Here is a 10,795-nt window from a genome sequence, read left to right as displayed (position 1 = left end):
TATATTTTAACATTTTATATTTTAAAATTGTGGCATGTGGCATGGTGCTTAAAAATTGATCATTATTGAAAGCAGCTCTTTGTCAGGAACCTCAGCAGTAACAGCAGAGTGTTCTGGAATAGGCACAAGCACTGACCTTGGGGAGCCAAACATAGAGCTGGGTGCCACACATTTCATTCAATGACACTTTCCCTATATTTTACTTATTTTGACTGAGAAATGTTTTATTGACAATTTTGATAACCCTTCACTTTTAATCCAGGTCTGTAGTGTGAAATGTTCTCGGCTGTGTTTTTGTTTAAAAATGTTTTCCAAATTGTAGCTGTGTTTAATTCATATCCAGAAAAATATATATTCCAATATATGATACTCAGCATAAATATTTTAAATAGATTCTATATTTTTAGTCCATTCATGACATATTACTAAAGTAGCCTATTTACTGTTGTTGATGTGGGTCACTTGCTGTTAGCCAATTCACTTTCTCGTACCAGGAGAGCTGAAAGGAACGAGTATTATTCCCTACCTTTTTCACCAAGTCAGTTTGAGGCGTTGGTCTACCCTGCTCTTTAATTTTAATTTTTTCCTCGAAAGGAAGACTGGCAAATGGCTTCACCAAAATTAAATCAGCAATGCTTGGCATCCATGCGCAGCTTTCTTGCTAGCTGACTAGCCCCCTCAAGTTCAAGTTCAGTCACTCAAATAAATAAAATTTCTGGAACTAAGATAGCAAACTTGACAACACTACATTTACACTTTATTTACAATGAAAATATATACAAACTAAAAAAGCTGGTAGAAACTGTATGTAATGAATGAAATTGAAATGTAAGCTGATCTCTTACAATACACCACAGCACTTGCGAATCCGCATGGGACTGAACTGAAATTCACCGCTGCCTGTCTATAGTTGAAACGAGCTGTCAATCAAAGAAAATATCCGGCCGCTTTCACCAATCACCAGTCTCCTCGCAGAAACTGCCATGTCCCTCCCACTGTGATACTGGGAGTTCGTGGGCGGGCATTTTCGCAGTATTTGTCCAATAACCGTCTTGCATTTTGAGATTGACAAGCGCATAGCTCCCAAATGCCATTGAAGTCCACTGAGGCTGGGAGTCCGTGAGACTCCGTGGGCGGGCATTTTCGCAGTATTTGTGCAATAACCGTCTTGCATTTTGAGATTGACAAGCGCATAGCTCCCAAATGCCATTGAAGTGCACTGAGGCTGGGCTGCATCGCGCTGTCACGAGGGGGAAAAACTCACGCACACATTAGGCGAACTGGGAAAAGTTATAACGGGATGATTTCGCACTGTAGTTGGGTTGAGCACATATATTTCTATGATTCTGGATCTGAAATAGCAATGTTATAAGGCCGACTATAACATAAGCCTAGCGCAATTCATCCTACACGATGTTCGTCATTTTTAGAGGAGGCTGAGCCTCCCTCGTTGTCTTAGAGCAATCGCCCGTGCTAGAATGCCACGCGGCTTACGCCCGTATAATAATTAGAATGGGGAGAACCCTGTGGAGGCTTGTGGGACCTCTTGCACTGCGAATAACAAGGGCTTGAGCCATTGAGCCCAGTTGCATGCGTCCTCACTTACAAATGTCCGAATTATGTTCTTGAGGGTGCGATTGAAACGTTCGACTAAGCCATCTGTTTGTGGGTGATAAACGCTGGTGTGGATAGGCTTAATTCCCAGTAACCCATACAGTTCACGCAGTGTGCGTGACATAAGCATAGTGCCTTGATCAGTCAGAATCTCTTTGGGGATTCCGACTTGGGAGATGACGCGGAAGAGTCAATACTACGTGCTGAGATATTGCAAAGAAGCACTGCTTCTGGATATCGCATTGCATAGTCCACCAGAACTAAAATAAAGGGATATCCTCATGTTGACCGATCTAATGGCCCGACGAGATCCATCCCTATTCTTTCGAACGGGGGCTCGATTAATGGCAGAGGCCGCAAAGGCGCTTTTGGAATGGCTGTAGGATTTACTAACTAGCATTCGCGGCACGCCATACACCACCTATGGGCATCGCTGCGAATCCCTGGCCAATAGAACCGGGCCATTATTCAGGCTAGTGTCTTATCCTGCCCCAAGTGTCTGGCCATGGGATTAAAGTGAGCCGCCTGGAATATAAATTCCCGGCAGCTCTTTGGGATTAAAAGCTGTGTTATTGGTTCCTTAGTCTGAATGTCCTGCGTCACTCGGTATAACCTATCCTTAATAATGGAGAAATGGGAAGGATGGGATGGCGTTTGGCTGGAGTGTTTGACCATCGAGTACTCTCACTTGGTCAAATGCATGCTGCAGAGTTTCGTCTCGCGACTGCTCTAACAGGAAATCCATGAGGGATTCCCCGAGAGAGGGAGGAGGAGCCTGCTGCTTTCACTCTGATGCGGTGATGATGTAGATGGCTCTGTGACAGCTGCTCCCTCCAATGCCACACTGGGTCCTCCCCCCGCTAAATTATGGCAGGCCCCATTTTTCACTAAATGTGCCATTAATTCCCCGTATCCCGGCCAATCAGTCCCCAAAATTATTGAGTGGGTAAGGCAACGATTAACCGCCGCCTTTACTCTAAATTTCTCCCCTTGAAATAGAATGTGGACCGACACTAAAGGGTAGTTGTGAACTTCCCCGTGCACACACAACACCTTCACCCACTGTGCGCTTCCCAATGCCTCGTCTTGCACCAGGCTTTGGTGGATTGAGGTCTGATTACAGCCAGAGTCTACCAAAGCCTGATACATATCCCCTTGGATACTCACCGGTATGCAATACGCTCCAGCCCGATCAAGGGCAGTCCCTGGCGCGTCAGGGATCTGGACCACCACACCCACCTCCATCACCAAGCACTGATGCTGGAGGTGCCCCGGCTCCCCACAGCACCAGCAAACCGGCCCAGGCTCTCCCTCTGCACCGGTGTTCTGGAGCTCACTCACCTGAGGGGGGAAAGACACAGACAAGGAAGTAGGAAATGGTAGGGCACCGTGGGTACGGCGGGCCGGCTGGTGTGGAACCGGCTCCCACCTCCGCAGTGGGGGAATGGGGCGAGGATGAGGAACAGAAGGGGATAGAGAGAGAAGAGAGGGGAGAAGAGGAGACACGCTGTCCTGCCGTCGGAACAGCCGCCATATGGTCCTCTGCCAGCTCGATTGCCTGATTCAGCGACGCCGGGCGATGGCACTGGACCCACTCCACTGTTCCTTCCAGAAGTCAGGTGATGAATTGTTCCAGTGCCACCAGGTCGATGATTCCCTCGGCGTCATGGTTGTTGGCCCTCAGCCACCACTGACAGGCGTCCTGGAGTTGCTGGCCAAATGCAAACGGCTGGCTGACCTCCTCCAGGCACAGTGTGCGGAAGCGCTGCCGTTGCTGCTCCGGGGTGCGCCCCACACGTTGGAGGACGGCCCTGCGGAGGTCGGTGTAGACCAGCTAGCTGTCGGCAGGGAGCTGTAGCGTGGCCAGCTGCGCTTCGCCGGTTAGCAGGGGGAGGAGGCCCACCGTGCGCTGTTCCACCGGCCAACCCCATGCCTCTGCTGCCTGCTCAAAAAGAGCGAGGAAGGCTTTGGGGTCATCATGTGGACCCATCTTTGTTAGGGTGAGGTGGGGAGGGTCCATGGCGGTGGTGATGGTGGACCCCGCCGACACGAGCAGGTGCCAGAACGCCTGGCGATCTTCCTGCTGCGCCAGCACCAGGGCTTCAAACCGTTGTTCCTGTTCCTTCCGGAGGGTGACCAGCGCCTGGTGCTGGCTCTGTTGGGCCATGGCGAGAGCATGGACCAGGTCCTTGAAGGGGGAAGACTCCATGAGGCTGTTCTCTTCTGTACTCCGTCCCGGGTTTCAGCACCACTGTAGAAATACCACGCCCCCGCTGCCACACCAAGTTTAACACGAGTGTACTTCTTGAAATCTGGCCTAAATCAATGTTTATAAGTTTGTTCTTTTATTGCCACCTTTGGTCTGGCATTAACGTTCTGTTTGTATGATCATATGTGCACTTTTTTTTTTTTACTGTGTACTGTCAATTGTAATATTGACAAATCAATAAAAAGAGTTGGCAAAAAAATGTACATTATGTGCAGAGTGCAAGTACAGACTCCAACAAGACTAACTATGAGAGCATAACTGAGCCAGCAGGTAGTACAGACACAAGGAAGCCCTGGGATATAAAGCGGCCAGCCACTCAACCTTCAAAGATACACAAACACCGACTTTTCTCCAGTGTGGCACTGTGGTTGTCAAAGCTTGATTGATATTGGGATAAACAATAGTGATCAGTGATTGGTGATGGGAACATCACCAGGCCTTCCACATCAGGCTTTTAAAGACCTTTTCTTTTCTGATGCAAATATATTTGTGTTGCATTTTTGTGAAAATATAAATCAGCCTTTAAAAATTTGCTTTACAGCCCATTACTTTTTTCTATACATCTTTGTGATCATCAATTTCTTTACTGTCCAGCCACAGTGATACTGAGGTCATAATAATTTCATTGAACTTGAGACACTGTAATTGAATAATTGAAATACTGGGTCATTTCCACACTGTGCAGTGTGAGTTTGCATTTAACTGGTTTGCAGTCTCTACTTAAGTATTATTTTAATTGCATGTTCTGGGCTTAAAAAAAACTGAATATTTTAATTAATTTGTTGAACAGGCATAATGCCAAGAATCTTCATGTCTCTGTAAAGTTAAAGCTAGACTGCTGTGGCAGTGGGGGCGTGGCCAAGCAGCAGTCTGTGAATGGAGGGCAGGGTAGGGGAAGGTAAGTGGCTAAGTTATTCCACCTGCTGTCAATTAATGTGTGTGTGTTTGTTACAGAGATGGAGCATAAAAGGAGAAAGAGAGAGCAGAGAAAAGGAGCTCTCTCTCGGACCACAATGCATGTGTGAGTGAGCGAGTTAGCTGAAAAGCTAAATAAAGTGGTTTGTATAACCATCAACTCTCGCCTCCTGTGCTTCTGTGCTCCACCCACATCAGGAACTGTTACAGTGGTGCTGAAACCTGGGAGCACAGAAGGGAATCACCCCATGAAGTCCTCCCCATTCAAAGAGCTCATCCTTGCCCTCGCTACTGCCCAGCAGAACCAGCATCAAGCGCTGATCACCCTCTGAAAAGAACAGGAGCAACGCTTCAAAGCCTTGATGCTGGCCCAGCAGGAAGATCGCTAGACGTTCCAGTACCTGCTCACATCAGCAGGGCCATCAGCCACCACTACCACCATCCTCACAAAGATGGGACTGCAGGACGATCCAGAAGCGTTCCTCGCTCTCTTCGAGCAAGCAGCTGAGGCGTTGGGGTGGCCGCTGGAGCAGAGCATGGCGCGCCTCCTCCCGCTCTTGACTGGCGAGGTGCAGCTCGCAGTGCAGCAGCTCCTTGCTGACAGCCAACTGGTCTATGCTGACCTGAGGAAGGCCATCCTGCAGCAGCTCGGCTGCTCCCCAGAACAACATCGCCAGTGCTTCCGGATGCTGGCACTGGAGGAGGTCGGCTGGCCGTTTGCATTCGGCCAGCAACTCCGGGATGCCTGCCGGCGGTGGCTGAGGGTGGAAGACCACAACACCGACAAGATCATCGATCTGGTGGCACTGGAACAGTTTGTCTCTCGACTTCCGGAAGGAACAGCGGAATGGGTCAAGTGTCGAGATGGGCCTGGTGTCGCTGGAACAAGCCATCGAGCTGGTGGAGGACCATCTGGAGGTGGATCTGACAGCAGGCAGACAAGGCATCTCCCCTCACTTCTCTTCTCTCCCTCTCTCCTCCCCCCTGTCTCTTGTCCCCCTCTCCACCCCGTTCCCCTGCCACGGAGGCGGCGGCTGGCTCCTCCCCAGCCGGCCCATTGCACCCATGGTGTCCTCCCATCTCCCTCTTCTGTGTCTGTGTTGTCTCCCCCTCAGGTGAGTGACACCCATAATACCAGTGCAGAGGGAAAGCCTGGGCCGGCGTGCTGGCGCGGCAGGGAATCGGAACATCTCCAGAGTCAGAGCTCTGCAAGGGAGGTGGGTGCTGTAATCTGGATCCCCGATATGCCAGAAACTGCCCCTGATCAGGCCAGAATGTATCACATACCGGTGAGTATTCAAGGGGATACATATCACGCTTTGGTGGATTCCTCAATTGGGCAGCACGGTGGTGTAGTCGTTAGCACGGTCGCCTCACAGCAAGAAGGTTCCGGGTTCAAACCCAGAGGCTGGCAAGGGCCTTTCTGTGTGGAGTTTGCATGTTCTCCCTATATCTGTGTGGGTTTGCTCAGGTTTCCCCCACAGTCCAAAGACATGTGTTTAGGTTAATATGGGATGGCCTTGGGCTGAGGTGCCCTTGAGCAAGGCACCTAACTCCCACCTGCTCCCCGGGCGCTGTTAGCATGGCTGCCCACTGTTGTGGATGTGCTCATTGCTCACGTGTGTGCATGTGTGTGTTCACTGCTTCAGATGGGTTAAATGCAGAGAGGAAATTTCACAAGTGTGTGATGAATAAAATTGTGCTTTCTTTCTTCTTCCAATTCACCAATGCCTGGTGCAAGGTGAAGCATTGGGGGGAGCACAAGCAGTGAAAGTGTTGTGTGTGCATGGGGATGTTCACCATTACCCTCTAGTGTCTGTCCATATTCTATTCCGTGGCCAAATGCATAGAATAAAGGCAGCGGTTAGTCCTCGTCTCACCCACTCATTAATTTTGGGTACTGATTGGCCAGGGTTTAAAAAACTAATGGAATATTTAACACATAGTGGGTCCTGCACTAGTAGGTCATGGGAAGATCCTGATCTGGCATTGACTGGAGAAGCTGTCACAGAGCCATCTATGTCAACACCGTGTCAGAGTGAGGAGCAGCCTGCTCCTCCTCCCTCTCTCGGGGATTCCCTTGAGGGTTTCATGTTAGAGCAGTCGTGAGATGAGACTCTGTGGCATGCATTTGACCAAGTGAGAGTAATCAATGGTCAAACTCTTCAGCCAAGCGCGGCACCAACCTTTCCCTATTTTGCTATTATTAAAGATAGATTGTATCGAGTGATGCAGGACACTCAAACTCATGAACGAATAACCCAGTTGTTAATCCCAAAGAGCCGTAGGGAACTCGTATTTCATGCGGCTCACTTTAATCCCATGGCTGGATACTTAGAGCAAGATAAAACACTAGCCTGAATAATGGCCCGGTTCTATTGGCCAGGGATTCGCGGGGATGTCCGTGGGTGGTGTGCGGCATGTTGTGAATGCCACCCCAAAAGTGCCTTTGCGCCCTCTTCCTCTAATCAAGACCCCGTTTGAGCAAATTGGGATGGATCTCGTCAGGCCATTAGATCAGTCAGCACAGGGATATCGCTTTATTTTAGTTCTGGTGGACTATGCAATGTGATATCTGGAAGCAGTGCCTCTCCACAGTATCTCAGCACGCAGTATTGTGGAAGCGCTGTTCTGCTTTATCTCCCAGGTCGGGATTCCGAAAGAAATCCTGGCAGACCAAGGCACCTTATTTATGTCACGCACACTGTGCAAACTGTATGGGTTACTGGGGATTAAGTCTATCCACACCAGTGTCTATCACCCACAAATGGATGGCTTAGTAGAGCGATTTAATCAAACACTCAAAACATAATCTGGAAATTCATAAGTGAAGATGCGTGTAATTGGGATAAGTGGCTCAAGCCCCTGTTATTCACAGTACAAGAGGTCCTGCAAGCCTCCATGGGATTTTCTCCCTTTTAATTATTATATGGGCATAAACCGCGTGGCATTCTGGACGTGCTACAGGAAAATTGAGAGGAGGGACCTTCACCTAGTAAAAATGAAATCCAGTACGTTCTTGATCTGTGTGCAAAACTCCACACCCTCATACACCTAACCCAGGAGAATTTGCGGCAGACACAAAAATGTTAAATCCGGCTGTATGACAAGGGCACGCGCCTTAGAGAGTTCACACTGGGAGACAAAGTGCTCATATTATTGCCCACGTCAAGTTCTAAATTAGTCATCAAGTAGCAAGGGCCCTTCGAGGTCACACGGCAAGTCGGGGACATCGACTATGAGGTGAAGTGAACAGATAGGGGCGGGGCACTGCAAATCTACCACCTCAACCTTTAAAAATGCTGGAATGAGGGGTCCCCGTGGCATTGGCATCGGTAGTCCCAGAGAAGGCAGAGCTGGGGCTGGAGGTAAAAAAGATGACATCTCGGACCACTCCGGTCCCTTGTGGAGACCACCTCTCACCGGTCCAACTCACAGAGGTAGCCAAGTTACAGAAGGAATTTTCCAATGTGTTCTCGCCTCTTCCTGGTCATACCCACCTCATAGAAGACCACATCGAAATGCCCCAGGGGGTGGTAGTGCGTAGCCGCCCTTACCAATTGCCTGAACACAAGAAAAAGGTGGTTCAGGATGAACTCAAGGCCATGCTCGAAATGGGCATAATCGAGGAGTCCCACAGTGACTGGAGCAGCCCAGTGGTCCTGGTTCCCAAGACCGACAGGTCGGTCCGGTTCTGTGTGGACTATTGAAAGGTCAATGCGGTGTCTAAATTTGACGCATACCCAATGCCTCGCATTGATGAGTTGCTTGATCGGTTAGGTGCTGCTCACTTTTATTCGACACTGGCTCTAACAAAGGGATATTGGTAGATCCCCTTAACTCTTCTATCCCGAAAGAAAACAGCCTTTTCCACACCATTTGGCTTACACCAATTTGTCACGCTCCTTTTTGGGTTGTTTGGGGTGCCCACTATGTTCCAGTGGCTTATGGACAGAGTCCTCCACCCTCACACTGCCTATGCGGCCACCTATCTAGACGACATCATAATTTACAGTCATGATTGGCCGCAGCACTTGGAACACCTAAGAGCCATTCTAAAGTCGCTGAAGCGAGCGGGCCTCACAGCCAACCCGAAAAAGTGTGCTATTGGGTGGGTGGAAGTATGGTATCTGGGGTTCCACTTGGGCCATGGGTAGGTGCGTCCCCAAATTAACAAGACCACAGCGATTGCGGCCTGCCTGAGGCCTAAGACCAAAAAGGAGGTGAGACAGTTCTTGGGGCTGGCTGGCTATTATCATAGGTTTCTACCTAATTATTCAGACATCACCAGCCCGCTAACCAATCTCACTAAAAAGGGCGCTCCAGATCCAGTCCAGTGAACGGAGCAGTGCCAACAGGCCTTCTCTGAGGTAAAAGCTGCACTGTGTGGGAGGCCACTTTTACATTCCCCTGACTTCTCTCTCCCCTTTATTTTGCAGACTGATGCATCGGACAGAGGGCTGGGGGCCATTTTGTCCCAGGAGATGGAGGGCGAGGAGCGCCCCGTGCTGTACATCAGCTGGAAACTGTCGATGCGCGAAAGCAAGTACAGCACAATTGAGAAGGAGTGTCTCGCTATCAAGTGGGCGGTCTTTGCCCTCTGATACTACCTGCTGGGGCGTCCTTTCACTCTCTGTTCGGACCACATGCCCCTCCAGTGGCTCCACTGCATGAAGGATGCCAGTGCGTGGGTCACCCGTTGGTATCTTGCCCTCCAGCCATTTAAGTTCGAGGTGATCCACAGGCCGGGGGCGCAGATGGTGGTGGTGGACTTCCTGTCCTGTCGGGGAGGGGAGTCAGCCACAGGCTGGATGGCTCCCCAGCCTGAGTCGGGGGGGTGGGGGTATGTGGCAGCGGGGGCATGGCCAAGCAGCAGTCTGTGAATGGAGGGCAGGGTCAGGGAAGGTAAGTGGCTAAGTCATTCCACCTGCTGTCAATTAATGTGTGTGTGGGTGTGTGTGTTTGTTACAGGGATGGAACATAAAAGGAGAGAGAGAGCAGAGAAAAGGAGCTCTCCCTCCGACCACAACACATGTGTGAGTGAGTGAGTGAGTGAGTGAGTGAGCTGAAAAGCTAAATAAAGTGGTTTGTGTAACCATCAACTCTCACCTGCCGTGCTTCTGTGCTCCACCCACATCAGGAACTGTTACAACTGCCTTTCAGATTTTTCAAGTTTGGGTCATAAACAGAATTTTCCCTCACACCCAATTATTTTTGTTTAGTGACTGAAAGCTACTGAATTTGAATCACAGACTTCCAATTTTATTTATTTATTTTTTAAATAGAACAATTAATGAATTTATAGTCACATGTCCCTAAATTCTCCGATATTTTTTCCTGCTTCACCATGACCCAGTTCATGATACTATGTCATGCATCACGTGATGGGCTTTCCCCATTCGGCAAGGCATTGTGGGATACAAATTTGAAACAGGAGAAAAACAATGGAGGATTTGAGTGTGTGAATGAAATGTGAAAGACCAACTACAGTAATGGAAAGCGAGAAGAAAAGACATTGTTATATACGAAGGAAAGGAAACACAGGACCAAACTAATAAATATCAGCGGTCAATGAGCACCTCGGTGTGATCAGCTGTTCGTATAGTGACAGAATGATGGAACGGTCAGTGCACGCTCAAAGGTAAACCTGTAGATGGCATTAATGCAACACTGTGGATGCCAGCTGCTGTAAAACCCAAAAGAAGAAGAAGAAGGTAAACCTGTGCATGCACACATGGACTTTCTCTGTCTGCTTGACTGTGCGAAGTGAGCGATTTCATGCACATTATTTGCTTTAATCCCCTCAAATTAAATAACTTCCCAGCCACAGAATGGCCTGATATTTTGTGAGATATTACAGAAATACAGCACCTCCAAGTCCAAGGCCATGGTTCTCGACCGGAAAAGGGTGGCTTGCCCTCTCCAGGTTGGTGGAGAAGTCCTGCCTCAAGTGGAGGAGTTTAAGTATCTCGGGATCTTGTTCATGAGTGAGGGAAG

The sequence above is a fragment of the Neoarius graeffei genome, chromosome 25 (genome assembly GCF_027579695.1).
Source record: "Neoarius graeffei isolate fNeoGra1 chromosome 25, fNeoGra1.pri, whole genome shotgun sequence".
NCBI classification, from domain to species: Eukaryota; Metazoa; Chordata; class Actinopteri; order Siluriformes; family Ariidae; genus Neoarius; species Neoarius graeffei.
Note: the sequence above shows the minus strand (reverse complement) of the source record.